Below are 18,470 nucleotides of genomic sequence, written 5' to 3' on the forward strand. Positions count from 1 at the left end.
AAAAACTGTTTGTAAGCCCTCAGTCCCTCCCGACTTACAGGCTTCCCTAGTTTCCTTGTAAACTACTATGGGGCACATGCATCAAGATAAGGAATTGCGATTCCTTAATAGAGATTTTTAAGGAATCGCTATTGAGGAGTTGCAATTCTTTATGCATGTAGGAATTGCAAAATAAATTGTGATTCCCACACATTCCTTAATAGCGAATTGCTAATCGCGATTCACTATTAGGGCATGCATTCCCATTCATTCCTACGGTCTTAGAGGCCCATAGGAATGAATGGGAAAGCACAATTTGCGATGACCAAATCGGTAATCGCAAATTGTGAATGCAATTGCAAGGGTGCTAGGGGGCCTAAGGCCACCCTGATGAACCCCCAAAAAAGGTAAGTGTGCACATGTGGCACACACACGTGCCCTAAGGGCATGTGTATGTGTCACATGGCACTTTGAAAAATGCAATTTTGTGCATTTTTCTAAGGATTTGCAAATTAACATCAACTTGAAGTTGATGTTAATTTGCGAATCCTTAATGCAAAGTCGCATTTTTAAACTGCTTCATGCATTGCATTTAGGGAATCGCAAATTGTGATTCCCTTAATGCATTCGCAAAGTAGGTAATTGTAAAAATTGAGATTACCTATTTTGCGAATGCATTTAGGTTTGATGCATCAAAAATGGCTTTTTACTGGTCGCATATGGGCCGAATCTGTGAATCAGCCTGTTTGTCACCAGTAAAAAGCTTGATGTATGTGCCCCTATATCGGTTAATACAGCAATGTGTACAAAAGGAGCTTGGATGATGTCATCAGTGATGTCATCAATGATGTAATTTGAGATGTCATCAGTGATGTCATAAACGATGTCATAGAATATGTCATGAGTGATGAAATATATGAAATCATAAATAGGCCTTGGCGGAGTTCGTGGTGATTTACTTGAAAAACTCTGCAGAATTCCACAGAGTATAAGTTTCACATAGGCTTTACAAAGTTTACACTGCCTTGTCAGGGACAGTAGGCGCTAGATAAATGCAATTACAATGCAACACACAATATTAGCATTTTGTGAGGATAGCGGTTGAGAATGCCATGAAGCGCTGCCATGGGAAAACAGGAATACTACAATACAATGCACAGATTACAGTTAGAGTGACCAGACGTCCCGGATTTGCCCGGGCAGTCCCGGATTTTCACCAGCTGTCCTGACAGATTTAGATAATTTTGGCTCATGTTTCGGTTTTAGGAGGGGGTCGACTGAAAACAGTGAGAGGCCCTTTTTGGGGGTTTCTAAAGCTCTGCTAGTTAGCAGCTGTTATAAGTAAGCAGTGTAATTAATAGGTATGATGTTACTTGTAGAAATTACATTTTATTAATTGTATTAATGCCTCTTCTGTGATCCTATGTTGACGAGAGCTGTCATTCTGACCCAGACTGTTGATGAAAAATTGTAGTCCTTCTATTTTTCCAAAATGTCACGCTTTTAGGTTCTTTTTGGTTCTCAAGATCTGGTCACCCTAATTACAGTGACATTTGAAACATTTCTCAAACATGATTGCGCCTCCTACCCAACATCCCTCTACACACAAAGCCCACGTTATAAGTATTTGATGGTAAAGCAGTGCACCGGATGAAATACAAAAGTGGATAATATAAAATAAATGCCGCCCGCCTGGTCTTCACCCTAAGCCCCTCCTCTGGGGTTTGCATCCAGCATCAGTGCACAAAGGAATGTGGCCAGGCTGCGGGTTCACTATGGACGCGGAACATCCTTTTCAACGCAACTTTTACGTCGCATGCCTTTACATCGCAAGTTTTACAACACATGTCATTACAACACATTGCGCTGGGGGGCGCTCTAGGATAGGGAATAGATTTAATTTACTATCCAACACCTTCCCTACTATCCACGGGGACTGGAGTTGGAATAGTAAATTAAACTATTCACTATCCAGTACCCCTCAACACTATGCATGGATTGATCTTCAATCACCAGAGGTCCTCCGGGATAGCTCTAAATTTTGGTAATCACCCCTATTTCTCAGGGGCAGAGAATCATGCCGTGGAGTGCGTTATACCTGATGATCAGTGGTTATCCCATTTTGGTAATATTTACAGTCAGCCTATATCTGATCAAACACAGGATCGCCCTACTCAACTTAACATTGAGTTAATTGAAGTGTTTGACCCTGAGGATGTTGAAAAAGCCATAAACGATACATCCAAGAACAAGGCGCTGGGCCCTGATGGGGTCTCTGCGGATTATATAAGGCAGCACCCAAATTCTGGGCCAAGATTTTGACAAATGTGTTTAACTCCGCTAGGGATGGCACGTTCCCACAATCTTGGGCAAGATCTATCATTATACCAATCTTTAAAAAAGGCCTAAAGAGTGACCCTGCCTGCTATAGACCTATTTCCCTCATTGACTCTGCCGTTAAGATCCTGGGCAGAGTCATCTTGGGGAGGATAACATCTTGGTTAGAAGGCAGGGAAATCTTATCAGATGCCCAATACGGATTTAGGCCCAAAAGAAGCACACTGGATCAATGCCTTAATTTGCATCTGATCATCAGTAAATACACTATAGTGAAAAAAGGGGCTCTGTATATGGCTTTCATGGACCTCTCCTCAGCCTTTGACCTGGTAAATAGGTCTAGGCTGTGGGGAGTCCTTCTGGAAATGGGCATAGAAAGATCACTGGTGGGCTTTTTAGCCGATCTCCACCAAGGATTAGAGGTCTTGGTTAGAGTAACTCAAGATGGTGGATGCACTGAACCCTTCAACTCACAGAGAGGAGTGAGGCAAGGTTGCATCCTTGCCCCTGTCCTCTTTACCCTGTATATAAATGCACTTGAGCCGGCACTTTCCACCCTGGGGTCCGACGTTCCGCGTGCAGGAGAGACTAACATCATGGTCCTCCTGTACGCGGACGACGCAGTCCTCTTGGCACGAACAGGTGTGGCCCTTAATAAGCTATTGGCTTCCTTTGGGGACTTTATGACCTTGTTAGATTTAAAAATAAATACACAAAAATCGCACGTTATGATCATGGGACTCAAGGGCAGGAAAAAGAAACCCATAACCTTCATCTGCACAGGAAAGGAAGTACATAGGGTCCCTTCCTTTACTTATCTGGGCGTGTTATTCGATGATAAAGGCAACTGGGGTGACCAACATAAGTCCAAATCAAATGCAGTCACCAGATCTGCCGGAGCCCTCTTGAATTTTGCTAAAAAAATGGGGTCACGTCCAATGAATGCTATTCTTAAGGTTTACAATGCTAAATGTCTGGCAATTGCCATCTATGGAGCCTCAATATGGGGATATACAAACCCAGTCTTCATCCAGAGGGCGGAAAATAGGTTCTTTAGATCATTACTCTCCGTACCCCAGTCTACTCCTACCTTTACTATCCATTCAGAGTTGGGTACTGGGTATGTCTCAGACATCATATAAACTCTGCCCCTGTCATTTCTTGGCTAAAAACTTGGCTAAATGAGGAAATTTCATTAAATCACAAAATCCTCAAAGACTGCCTGAGTATGGATGGAGCCCTAAAGATTCCATGGTTGATGTATGTAAAAACAATGTTAACCCAGGTGGGATGCATCGATCTCTTTAACTCCCCTGATGGTATTCTAAAGGAGGATGTCAAGACGATAAAGACATCACTGATAAACTTCTTTACAGCAGAGCGGGAAGAAACAGAGCTAAAAAAAACAATGGTTGGAAGAAATGTTGCCCTTAAGACTGTCCCAGGCCCAGATCCCTACCTGGTATTTGTTAATAAACCATTTCATCGTTTTCTTTTAATTAGATTTCGTTTAAACCTGATACACTTTTTGTTGGGCACCTACTATAGATGGAATACACCTGATAATACTAAGCCGTGTGACTGTGATCAGTGTTAATCCCATGACACTTTATATTTAATTATGTTCCGTGATCACTACGCTCAAATCAGGAGGAAATATCTTGTTCCAATCCTTCGAGAGGCTGTCTTTTTACAGGTTAGGCCAGCGCTCTTATTTCCGCAACTTTTGCACAATGTTAGAATCACCTTTCATGTTGCAAATTTTCTAGTAGCAGGAGTCCGTATTAACAAAATGCGTAGTAAAGGAAACAAAGGATCAATCATAAATGAAATACTTTAATGTATTTTTAATAGATATTCAGATGTTTTAAATTTTTTATATGAAATGTCTTATTCAATGTGCTGGATAACTTGTGTACATACTATTTTAAAAAAAGTAATGTAATCCGATGATTTGATGTATGATACATTTTGTAGATATACTATGTAGATATTTTTATCATTGTCTTTTTTTATTTGTGTATTTCTTGAACTGTATCCTGTGTCTTTTTATGATTCTCAAAAATCGAATAAAAGTGATTGACTGACTGACACTATGCGTTTTAACAGCATGCGTTTTAAAACTTGCGATGTAAAGACATGCATAGTAAAAGCATGTGTTGTAATGTCATACAACCACTATGGGAGAAAAAGGAGGACCTCACACAGTGTTTTAAGGGACCGGGGGGAAAAACAGTATTGAAGAAATAACTAAGTCCCAATTCAGAGGACAAATGAAGTTTGTCCTATTTTAGTGTTAGTACTACGAGTTGTATCCTAAATGAGCATGCCGACAAATCGACGGGAAAGGCAAAGGTACAATGGAGTGTGATTGATTATCGATATATATCAGTTCCACACTATAATATCAGGGACAAACATAGGTTATGGCAAGTTCGGTATAATTATTTACAATGCTTTCAAGAAGACTATGAATTTAAATAAGACTTATCACAATGTATACTTGGTAACGTTGTTTTTAGATTTTATTACACATTATCGATTTACAAATCACAATTCATATAAAAACATCATTAAAAACATTTTGCAATGTGCATATTATTAAAAAATATTTTGCATAAATAAAAACGAAAAAGAATCACAAAGTCGACGCGGCGTTTCGGCTTTCTTTTGTACACCTTCCTCAGGACTGATTCTTATTGATCCAGATGGAATTATTGTCCATGTGGAGATTGTTGTTTTAGCGAAGGTCCTGTGTAGTATGGGACGATCAACTGAGCACACGATGCTAGTATCAATTTGTAAAGTGTGCTGTCTCTAATATAAAAGGAGTACCTTCAATTTCTTTTTTGGTCTCGTTTTCTATTTATTTATATATCCATGGTTCACATCTGTGTATAATCCTGCCGGATTTTAGCTGCCAGAGGAGCCACCGTTTTAATGAAGGTTATCAGTAATATTCTCCCATAAGGCCCGGGGGATCGATCATTACAGTCTGAGACCTCTTTCAATTAGGTCTGTGTCTGACGGAGAGACGATCAACACACTAGGGGTTCGCCTCACAGGGTTGTCGTTCACTTCGTGACTATTTACGGCCTCTCCGCTCCTGTCTTCTGGCAGCCTGTCCTCGTTTCAATCATCCGGCATTCAAGAGAAGATAACCTTCATTAAAACGGTGGCTCCTTCTTGCAGCTAAAATCCGGCAGGATTATACACAGATGTGAACAATGGATATATAAATAAATAGAAAACAAGACCAAAAAGGAAATTGAAGGTACTCCTTTTATATTAGAGACAGCACACTTTACAAATTGATACTAGCATTGTGTGCTCAGTTGATCGTCCCATACTACACAGGACCTTCGCTAAAACAACAATCTCCACATGGGCAATAATTCCATCTGGATCAATAAGAATCAGTCCTGAGGAAGGTGTACAAAAGAAAGCCGAAACGCCGCGTCGACTTTGTGATTCTTTTTCGTTTTTATTTATGCAAAAAATTTTTTATTAATATGCACATTGCAAAATGTTTTTAATGATGTTTTTATATGAATTGTGATTTGTAAATCGATAATGTGTAATAAAATCTAAAAACAACGTTACCAAGTATACATTGTGATAAGTCTTATTTAAATTCATAGTCTTCTTGAAAGCATTGTAAATAATTATACCGAACTTGCCATAACCTATGTTTGTCCCTGATATTATAGTGTGGAACTGATATATATCGATAATCAATCACACTCCATTGTACCTTTGCCTTTCCCGTCGATTTGTCGGCATGCTCATTTAGGATACAACTCGTAGTACCAACACTAAAATAGGACAAACTTCATTTGTCCTCTGAATTGGGACTTTGTTATTTCTTCAATACAACCACTATGGACACCCCACTTTTACTCTCTTTGTTCCTAAGCGAAGGCTGAGTCACATGAATGTGGTGCTCCGGGGGCAAAAGAGGTTTACTTTAAAGTGAATTTAAAAGAACTGCCGGAGGCCAACATCTCTTAAAATTGATGAACAATCACAAACATTTTAGAAAACAAATACAAATGCCATACCTCTCGCAACATTTTTGGCTCTGGCTCTCCGGAGTATACACAATAGTGTTTATTTTCACGATATGCGTCAGTGATCGAAGTGCAAGGCAACAAGCAAGGCACTACACAAAGCTAGATAATTAAGTAGATCTGTTACTTAGTTATAGGTATGGGACGGTGTAATAACGTTGTTAGGTAATTAACTAATTGTTTATGCCCAAAGATATATGAATTATGTCGTTTTATCCCATTTATTGTGGTTTTTTTAATGGAATGTCGTAGAATGGGTTTCCATTGTGGCAGGTAAAAAGTTGTTATTTTATGTAATTAATAGGTGAAGATAACTTTGATGGTTTTATACTCCTGAAACCGAATAAAGTTGAATTGAATTTGAAAAGTAGATCTGTGTTTCTTATTCTCCTCTTTAAAACTTGGTGCTATTTCTCAGAAGCTGTAGTAGCCCCCAGACCCGTGGTACCCACATTTCCAGATAATTGCAGAGTGAGAGGGGGCAGGCCTCTTCAGGTGCCCTGGGAACGGCACTGTTGTGGGCACTAGAATAAAAGAGGATTGTCTCATATTTATATTCAATCCTCCCATCTCATTTAAAATATCGTTTACTGAGCGCCAAAAGGAGATAATGCGAGATAAACGGGCTAAGGGAAAACAAAAAACAAGCCTCTCTCTGGCCAGGACCCCCGAGAACCACCTCCCCCAAGCCCATCTCATTCTCTCCTCAAATTCAAATCAAAAGTCAAAGGATGGGTAAGCGAGTAACGAGTAACTTTATTAACTGTGCGATTACTTAAAATCTTTACAGTATAAAACACATAAACAACACCCCCACCCAAAGTACCCTTTCCCCAGGAAAAACCCAATGTTCAACTTTAAAATAGCAGGCTCTATTTACTACTATGTGTCCATTAAAACTTCAATTAAAATATATATATATATTTTTAATTAAAATGATGAGTTAGCACCGTTTCGCATCTTTGCACCTCCAAGGATCAAACAGTTGTATAAGAGTCCAACAGGGTTGTTCTCTCCATAATGCTAATTGTCAATAAAATAAATTCTTAACGAGCCCCCTGTCCGGCCCCAAGTTGGATTTCTGATTCCAGTGATTCCAGTGGCTTTGCAAGAAATCCCTAAATTAGATGACGACTAACAGGGTTAGGGCACCAGATAATTTTCATTGCAGAATGACAGGACCCCTGAGTTCTGTGGCCTTTTGATGGAAAGCAAGTGCAATTCTAACTTGATGGATAAACTTGCCAACCCTGGCAAGTAAACAAGTTGAGGTTTCTGAGAAGCACCAGTCCGAGGCCTCTCTGCAATTTCTGAAGCCTAAGTTCCCTAGGGCCGGGCGCAGCAGAGACGATGACGATCGCTGGCCAGCTTTGAACAGCAGCATAAAAGGTGTAGCCAAGATTCTCTGTGGTAGTTGCATAACCGGCAGGAGATGGTACTGTCAGTTCGTGCCCATTTTGGGTTAAAATACAAAATCTTAAGGGCCAGGAGGCGCAAATACAGAATTTTCTTTCTTGCTTGAGTTGAAAGTGAATCTTGCAAATATGGTTGAATTTGCCAGGAGTATATGATTTGTCCAGGGCCAATGTGAGAGGGTTGTACCCGAGTGATGAGCGATCCAGTTCAAACGAGATGGTCTGGACTTGGCGCTTTACAGCTTGGGCCCAGGCAGAATAAGGAATTTCCTGAAGGGGCATGCTCTTTCCCTTGATTTTCAGTAGGTCTATTGCTTGTTCCAACTTGGAGTGGCATGGGGAGCCCGCTACTCAAAAAATAATTTTTAGAAAGTGTTTAAGATTATTTTAAGGGGCTTTCAGTACTCTGATGTAATATTTTATTAGGTCCCACTGTAGTACCAACTTCGGGCGGTTCAAACCTATTTCCAGCCTTAGCCTGGTGTTCCTTGCTTGTCTAGGAGCTTGTAGCACAGTCTTGTAAACTTTCATCTGGGCCGCATTGATGACCTTCTCAAGTGCTCCTGGGAAGGCTAAGCGGAGCAGCTCTGCCAGGTGCCTCCTCTTCCCTCAGCGCCACTTAATTAAATAAATAATGATGCAATGTCATTTTATTACTTACACAACTTAGTCACTGTGTCATGCGGAGCCTGGGCGGTGAGCGCTGGGGCTGTTGCTGCTACTAACTCGAGAATCCTCTGCCCTGACCCTTCCTTCACTCGACCTCCTTGCAGCTCCCACGCTGTTTGAACAGGCACTCTCACAACCACACTGCTCAGTCTGGAGTTGGTGTGATACATATTACTGTATTAACAGTGACACCAGCTTACTTGCTGTGCAGGAGAATAGAATAGAATACATTCATTACCAACATGCACAGCCCAAAGCACACTCAAATTGTGTAACATGGCTCTCCCATGATCGATGGGCGCTGGCAAACTCTGACACATGGCGGATGGCAGAGTTTTAGCCAAACTCCGTACTCCAACCAGAGTGCAGAGTAGTAAAACTCATCAAAATGTGCCGGTGGAGTGGAGGTTGCCTCCCACCTCTAATCATAAGCAGTGCATGGCGGAGGTGTAATCATAGTTAGCTTTGTTAACTATAACAGGGACATTACTGTGGTTTTATTTAGTTCAAAATGTTAATGTTGTCACTGACATTTACACCTATCTATAACTTTACTTTAACTTTTGAGGTAATTTCTATAGTTTTTGTTTATCTTAAAGTAATATTATATTAAAATATGTAAAGCCAAACCCTGCCATGGATGTTCTTCTGCCATGTGGGGGGGGACCTCAAGGGCTTTTGTTTTTAAAGGGAGGGGGGGGGGGCAAGTGGCCTATCCCCCTGAGCATAATTTGGCCCTGGGGATTCCATCCCCTAGTGCCTTTTTTAATTAAATGTGAGGGGGCTGTACAGCCTCCTCCCTGAGTCGTATTGGGCCTGGGGATCCCAACCCCAGGACCTTTTTTAAAGAAAGGGAGAGGGCAGCATGACCCCCTCACCAAGCATTATTAGACCCCGAGAACTCCATCCCCTAGGACCTTCTTTTAAAAGGAAAGAGTGGTCAAATTCCTCACCTCCCTGCGCCTTATTAGGCCCTGTGGAACCCTTCCCCAGGGCCCATGTTTTAAAAGGGAGGGGAACCAAGCACCACTCTGAGACTTATTAGGCCTAGGGGACCCCATCCCCCTACTGCATTTTTAAGGGGGGGTGCAGCTTATGCCTCTTCTTCCTGAGCCTTCAAAAGGCTCTAGGGACCCCATTACAAGGGCCATATCTCTTTTAAAGGGGAGGGGGATGTATGGCCACCCTCCCAGAGCCTCATTTGGCACCAGGAGCCCCACCCCCAATGTTTATATATAGGAGATGGGCCAAGTGGTACCTCTCCACATACCTTATTGGACCGTGGGGACCACATCCCCCAGGGCTTTTTTCATGTAAGCGGAGGGGGGCCACATGGCCCCTCTCCCTGAGCTGTATTAGCCGCTTGGGTTCCCATCACCCCGGGCCATTTTTTTGTTTGATTAATTGGGAAGGGGGCCTCGTGCCCCCCATACCTGAGCCTTATTAGGCCCTGAGAACCTCATCCACAGGGCTGTTTTTTTAATTAAAGGGGAGAGGGGATGTGTGACCCTCCTCCCATAGCCTTCTTAGGCCAAGGGGACATAATAACCCAGGGTTACTACAGTAAAATAATTGGCAGGGGGGTACAGGGCCCCCCATTCCTCAGCCATTATTGACTCCGGGGACTGCTTCCCCTGGGGCTTATAATACTGAAAGGTGGGTGCCCTGGTGCCACCTAGGGCACCTACCAAACACACGTTGGGAGTGGCGGGGGGACTCACATGGCCCCTGCACCCCCAGCCAGCTCCCCTCATGCAGTGAGCATCTATTTATTCTGCTCCCCCCTGGCAGGAGCTATATTTTGATCTGTTACTGTGCCCATATAAGTGCGGGCAGGGAAACAAATCAAAAGTCTGCTCCCAGCTGACGGGAGCACTTTTTTAGGGCCCTGCCAGCTAGGAGCAAACTTTGTATTTGCTCCCGCCTGACGTGAGATTAAAAAATGCTTCTGCCAAGTGGGAGCAAATATGTTTCCCTGCCCCGACCAGTGTGGGCAGGGAAACCACTATGTACCAGAGTGGGCTTCCCGGGACATAGCTAGTGTATGTAATAATTATGCTGTTGGTGATGCGCTATGGCCTCCTGTGGCAGATTCCAGGGGCCTCCTAACCTTTTGCATTTTTTGAGGACTTTACAAAGATTTCTACAGTCTTTAGCATTGCTGATCATCCTCCTTAAATGCTGCTTTACTGTACAGCTTTGGGATTACCTTCCTACCCGGCTTTGGAGATCTCCTGTTCTACGGGCTCTTCAGCTGCTTATCAGCTCTCAAGGGTCCTCCATTGCAGATCCCATTGCTGCACTGGCACTTTGGCCACGCAGGTCTCTGCAGGCTTTTGCAGACAGTGTGTCACAGCCAGAATGTACAGTATCCACCGTTCAAGGCATGATTACCGTACCAGTCCAACAAAAGTCTAGGGACTCCCCACCTTCAGTGTCATTTGCAAGTTCACCCTCTGCTGGCCCTGAAAGAGAGTCAGGGAAGTTGAGCAACCAGCACTGGAGAGAGTCTATGAAAATTGAGAGGCTTATTTACACGCTCATTGCACCATCAGTGTGTCCCTTTTTTTGACGAACTGGCAACGCAATGGGCGTGCACATATTTACAAGGCTGCATAAAGTCACCCTGCATGATTTTCATGGCCTTGTGAATATGGGCCCCTTTCACCCATTACTTAGTGTGAAAGGGGCATTCCCTGTGTGTTACTGTGGGTGTTCCCATGCAAAATCCATGGAACCGACACATTCCCAGATTTACAATGTTTTGTAAAGGTGGGACTGTGTCAGGGGAGGCATGGGAGTGGTGCAAAGAGAAGAAATACTTTCTCCTCATTCTGCAGCACACATAGGAAGAGGAAAATGCCATCAAGGTTGTTTTTGTGCAGGAAGGTGTTCCTTCCTGCACAAAACAATCATCCCTTCAATGCAGGGAACCTTGCAACATGACACAAGGGTGTCTGCGTTGGAGCACGGCTGCTGTTTGTGCACGGAGGAGAAGGACAATAATGCGCCATATCTTGTAGTTACGCTGCATTCCTGCCCTTGTAATTTGATGCGCTGCAGTACAGCAGGAAGGCTTGCTGTGCTGCTGTGTGTCATGCTAGTCAGTCCTCTTCTATGCAGGCCTTTTCCCAGCTCTCTAACATCGTTCATAGCTTACAAAAGAGATAGAGATAGAGGGGCATATTTACAAGAGCTTATCGCCACCAGAATGTCACTTTTTGTGACGTTCTGGTGGTGATAAGTCCTTTGCCTTATTACAAGGTGGTGTTAAGCCACTTAATGTGGCTTAACACTGCCTTGTGAATAAGGCCCCTTTCATGCAGCACTTAGCGTGAAAGGGGCAGGCAATGGGTGCTACAGTGGGCATTCCGCCGCAACACCTGTTGCTTTTTGACACTGCCACCCTATTTCAAAGGGTAATGTAAATATGGGGCAGCATCAACAATAAGACCAGTGAAAACCCGGTCTTAACCTGGTGAAATGAGGATAAATTATTAATTTCTCCTCGTTTTTGCTGTTACACTTCCTGCCGTAAACAATCATTTAAAAAGGACGAGTTGAAACTTCTATGCGTGCTACATAAAGCAGCACACATAGAAGTTACAAATCACCATTACTGATTGTTTATGTGCAGGAAGGGACACCTTCTTGCACATGAACAATCATTCCCTGCAATGCAGGCACCCTTGCACGATTGTGCAAGGTTGCCTGCATTGGCGCTATGCAGCTAAATTTAGCGCCAGCGCTAAGGGAAAGGCAGGGGTGTGGTGCATTATTGTAAATACGGCCCATCCCTGTGTTTGGAAACTGTCGGAGCGTGGTGTTAGCAATCTTGGGTTAAGGCCACACTCTGACAGTTTCCTTGTAAATATGCCCCAGCGTGTTCTGTGATTGATGGGACACCAACACCCTGGTGGTGCTACAGCATCCCTCCATCCCTTTGAGTAACTCACAGGTATGCTTGTTCCCTCCCTGTGTTGCACTTTGGGAAGATTTCAATTGGCAAATCCCGCCCCAAATCGTGGCACATCACCTCCTAAAAGCCTATCTCCAACCGCTCTGGCATGGATTGAACCTCCTTTGGTGACTGGACCCAGACTATTGCCTGCCGTCTGTAATCCCCTTGTGAGGAGATTGTTCAAACCAATTTACAGGAAGGTGCTGATGATAGCTAAGCATATTTCAATCTCCTCTCACTTCTAACAGGAAAATCCTGCCCTCCCTTGGAAGGGTCTATTGTTCTGTGATTTGCCAGCTTGGGCACCAAGTTAATTAACTCTTCCAGTAGGGCAGCTCAAATGATGCCTCTTATTAAGGCTATCTCAGAGAAATATGCTAAATTATTAAATATGGGAAGGAAATCAGTTACCAGGAGACAATACACACAATGAAAATTTTGTGTTGAGACTGCAACACCCTGAATGATTTTTCAGTTGGGAAGATTGAACTTGGCATGCAGAATGTAGAGACAAAGGTGCCAGGGGCACCAGCAGGGGACACTTTGGATTGAGGACTGCCCTGAGTGTTGATTATCTGAAATACAGACTATGTTACTGCTATGTGTGATGCTGCCTAGTGGCTGTGCTGGAATGCACATTCTCTAAGGATATGATTTTACTCTGCTGCCTGAGTGGTCTGAACTTGTGGGGAATGGCCAATTATTGGGCATAATGGTTTAGGATAAGAAGGGCAGAGCAGTGCAGGCCAATAAAATTGTTCAGCATACAACTGCTGCCTGGGACACGATACAAGAGCTGGACTGCACTGGCTAGCAGGTACTAAATGCCAGAGCTGAGTCTTCCGCTGCTGACATGATAAAGGCCATCTGCAACACCCAAACAATGTCGAAACACCAAATAGGCCCGGTACTTGTGGAAACCATTATGAACAAAGTGACTGAGATGCACAATAATTAAGATACAGAAAACAACCAGGATGCTGGAGGCAAGGCTTGAAGACGCAGAGGGGAGGTCCTGCTGTCATAATCTGTGGCTGGTGGGATTGTGCGACCGAGAGCCCATAAGTCAACCTTGTTCTTAAGAAATGGGTCCTCGAAACACTGCAACATAAAGGCTTATCCAAATGGTTCTTGATAGAATGGGCATATTGAGCGCTGGAGCCAGCTCCAAGATCGGGTGCTACACCAGGTGCCACTATTGCTGATCTCCTGAAATTTTGTAATAGAAGTATCCTACTGCAGAGTGCTTGACCAGGGTCTAGTGCTCAGTATGTGGACCTAGTTGTTTGAGTAGTTAAAGCGGTGAAGAGCAAAGAAAACCCAACAATGCAGTGACATGCAGACTTCAAGGGGTAGATTTTCAGACATTTTGCACTGGGTTAGCATCACAAAAGTCATGCTACCAGTACAAAATGTATCTTTGCCAATTTACTTTTCAGCGCACAACTTGTTTTGCAGTGGAAAGTACCCTACGAGTAACACAAATCAGCGCGAAGCATTGCTTTGCGTTACTTAGTGCTAAGGGGCATTACATAGGTGGTACATGAGCATTCTTATGCAACCACCCATGCCTTTTGATGCAAAACCCTATCTACAAGCAATTGTAGACAGGGTTTAGCACCAAAAGTTATCACCATCTGAAAGGACGCATTAAGAGGAGAAATGTTTTCATTTCTCCTTTCTTTTCCTACTTTGCATACATGCTGCATTGTGTAGCACCCATACAAAGTGGGAAAGTGTTTAACTTGTCTAGGCAGAGGGCCTCATTTACGAACTTTTGGTGTAGGACAGCTCCGCGCACCTTCTTGCTGTGCTGCACTACGTCAAAAGAATATGTCAGGAATGCACTGTATCTATGAGATACGGCGTATTCCTGTCGTCTTCCCCAGCGCAGGCACACACTTGGCTGCTATGCACCAATGCAGGCACCCTTGCACCAGAGTGCAAGGGTTTCTGCGTTGTGGGAATGATTTTTTTTGGGAGGAAGAGACACCTTCATGCACAAAAACAATCAATGGAGGCGATTTCCTTCTTCTCCGTGAGCTGCTGAATGCAGCACACATAGAAAGAGGACAAAATGAGGAGAAATAAAGCTATTTCTCCTCGTTAAGCTTCCCCTGGGGAGATGTAGGCTTTTGACGCATTCCCAGGTTTACAGAACGTTGCAAATCTGGGAATGTGTTAACCCCTTCACTGCGGCGGCTATTCCGCCACAGTGCTGAGGAGGCGGGGCGGAAATGCGGCGGGCGCATGTTGGTGACGAAACCACTCAGTCACCAGCGTCGGTTGCGCTGTGCTTATGACGGAGCGGTTCCGTCATGGCCCCGCCCGTTCAATAGAACACTCAGCGCAGGCGCGGAATCCGCGCCGCGCAGGAGCTTCGAGCGGGCCATGACGGAACGGCTTTGTCATCAGCACAGCGCCACCGCGGCTGATGACGGAGCGGTTCCGTCATCAGCAAGGGAGGGGTTAAATACCATATGTGTTACTTGCAAACGCTCACCGTAATGCCTCAGGCCTTACACAATATCTAGGACTTGAAAAGCCACGCAGGGTGACTTTACGTGGCTTTGTACGTATGCCACTGTACTGTGTGTGGCCAGAACGTTATAAAAGTGATGTTCTGGTAGCGCACAGGGGCTTGTATATAAGGACCCTTTCTTAGGACAGGTGTTGCTGTGGCGCAGATATATTGATGACATCATTGTCATATGGAGAGGCACAAGCATTGAGGTCACCGATTTCCATACCTGGTTGAATTCTAGAAATCAATACCTCCACTTCACGATGGAATTCAGCAAAGAGCAGCTACCATTTCTAGATCTTCTCATATTCCCTGGAGAGGGAGGAGTCGACTTTACAAGAAACCCATGGCTCGGAACTCACTGCTATCGTACCGGAGTTTTCACCCGCAGTCACCACGTGACAACTTACCGGTAGGTCAATTTCTGAGGGTTCGTAGAAATTGTTCCTCGAACACCCTGTATGAACAGCACGCTAAAGACCTATCGTCGAATCTGAAGGAACGTCACTACCCTAATCATCTGATACGTCGGGCGCACAAAAGAGCGTTCAACAATAATCGAGAGGCACTGATTGAACATCGACACAGTAAGACGCCTACTGACAGGATTACGATGGTGCATACTTTCAGTACCCTATCTAATGTGGTCAAAAAAACGGTGCTGAAGCATTGGAAGATCCTGAACACAGCATCTGGTGCAATACCCAGGCCCTTGTTTGCCTTCAAAAGAGGGCCCAGCATCAGGGATAGTCTGGTTCATACCAGGCCTAAGACCCAGAGAAGAGATACCACTACTACTCTTGACACCATTTGGAATACTGCTTCTGTCCGGGGGCACTACCCTTGCGGTGGTTGCACCGTTTGCCCCCAGACTCAGAAGACCCTTTCTATCGACATCGGAACATCCAGACCATGGAGACTGATCAACCACACGAACTGCAACTCTGAGAAATTGATCTATATGATCACATGCCCTTGTGGTCTAGCATACATTGGACATACCACCAGAAAAGTTAAATCACGTATTAGTGAACACAAGAGCACGATACGTTGCAATAAACAGTCTACCTGCCTAACGAATCACTTTCTAGCTAAGAAACACAAAGCAGATGATTTGAGGTGGGTGGTCCTGGAACAACCTTTCATCCCTGTACACATTACAGATGTTTCACGGTTTTTGTTAGTCAAGGAACAACGTTGGAATTTCAAATTAAAAACTGATGTGACAGGGTTGAATGACAATATCCCATGGGTGTCTATATGAATAGCTCATTTACCCTTTTGGGCACTGACCATAATATATTGTCCATTCACTGGAATCTGTGTCATTACTGTACGACTCGCTGTCTTTAATACCATCTAGGACCACCTATGCAAACTGAGCAATACATAGCCTGCTTAACAAAACATCTCTCTATGCCAGTCTTACCCCAAGAATGGACTTTGGTAGATACAACACACACACGAGATGGTCCCATCTTCCTTGAGTCCATATTTGACATTGTACACCATGGTGGTTTTTACATATGTCTAAGTTCTACCTACATGATCAGCTATTCCTGTAGTGCCCCACACCTACATGGCCTTTGCATACATTAGCGACTAAGACATGCTCCCTTCTACATCTCTACGTCGAAATTGCAACACATCTCTAACATCTTGGATCATGTGCTTAACTGGTCCTGTAGTGCCCCGTTTTCCTGTCTCTACCATCACATATGCAGTCACTAGTCAAACGCTAGTTTATTATGCTGTAGGAATATCTGTTCATCATCTGTGTTTATTCTCGCAAGCGCCGACGTGTTCCTGTCTGTATCATCACATGTGCAGTCACTAGCCAAACGCTAGCTTATTATGCTGTAGGAACATCTGTTCATTATCTGTGTTTATTCTCGCAAGCGCCGACTCTGGACTAAAACACTAGCTTAGAACGCGCATGTAACATGGGTTAACAAACACACATTAAACAACACGCAGGCGCTATTGCGATAAACGCTTACATCCCTGCTCTGCGCATGCTCCGGTTTTGAACCACATTGATAATACGAGTGGCTCACCGGCGCGCATGCGCAGTGACTATGATTCCCGCATTAGAGGATCGGCATCGGCCTACCAGCTGAGCCGAATGAACGGAACCTCCACCAATTAAGGGGGGTATTTAAATGCGCCTCTCACCTCTCCTCGTTGCCTCCCCTTCGGCTTTGGATCTTGCCGAGAGGTACCGACGGAGAGGTGAGTTGTTTCGACGTTGTATGCTACACGCTGGCCCAATTTCGTTTTACTTCGGTTTGTTGGGATATAATGGAGCTGTTTGCGTGGCCGGTTCGGCGCTCTGGCCTGTAGATATTTACTTAGAGGGGTAATTTTGTATACTGACCTTTTTTACTAGTTAAGTTTCAGGGTAGACTATCCCTGAAGAATAGGCTGCAGCATAGAGCCAGCTGAGCCATCTCTCTCATTTCAGTCAATACTATACTGCATTTCGAACAGAATATCAAGATAGCTTTTGGGTTGAAAATGCTTATCAACATTATGAGGGGTGTAATGCTATGAACACTCCATCTTCCTTGTCAGTTATTACCTTCACATTCAACACTTGATGCTATACCTAACCCCTTTTTTCTCCATGGTACTGTGATCATTGTGGGCAACTTACAACCAAGCGTTTGCATGCACAACTGTGAATACATAGTAATGATTGAGGATACTGATCAGATTTCTGACAGTCTATCTGTATATTTATTCATTTTCTTTGTGCATAGAGCGGGGCCTCATTCTCCGAGCCGTTGCCGGGTGAGGTGAGGCTTGACTCCCACACATTGCTGGGTAAGTCTATTTATTTGTCTAAACTTTACTCAGAATTCTCTGTGGTTTACCCTATGTGCAACCAGTAATTAATCAACCGGCCGTCACAGATTGGACTGGCCTAGCTAAGTCTTGTTTGGTCTTCATTGCATGATATGATAGTCTCTTCCAGGGTAGACTACTCCTGGTAGTGTGTCATGTTTAGAGAACAACAAACAGTATTTTTATTTCTCTTTGTCTTTGTTCGCAGGAACTGCATCCTCTATCAGCACATGGTTCAAGAGGATACGGTAGGATGGTCCAATTGACCACATTTTCTGTTGACAGACTTATTTTGGTCTGACACTTCACTTTTTGCACTATCAATAGAGTGTATCTTTGCAGTAGCAATTTTTATACTAGTGGCCCTGAAGAATGCCGGTGTAGTTTCACCTGATGGCAGAAACATGTTGGCCTTATCAACCACACAGCAAAGTAGACAGTGAATTTGTCACACTGTTTTGCACCCTTTTTTAATATGACGTCCAGGTGAATAATAATAAAGGGATCTTTCTTTTACCTTGATCGTCATTTTAATATCACTCACTCATTTTTTTCACTGCACTGCACTGTACCAGTACCGCCAGTGGCGTAGACACTTCCATCTTGTGAACCATAACAGCGTGATATCTAACCAATACATCTGGGCATGGATACACCAACTTGGTTCT

Source organism: Lissotriton vulgaris, chromosome 10 (genome assembly GCF_964263255.1).
Source record: "Lissotriton vulgaris chromosome 10, aLisVul1.2, whole genome shotgun sequence".
NCBI classification, from domain to species: Eukaryota; Metazoa; Chordata; class Amphibia; order Caudata; family Salamandridae; genus Lissotriton; species Lissotriton vulgaris.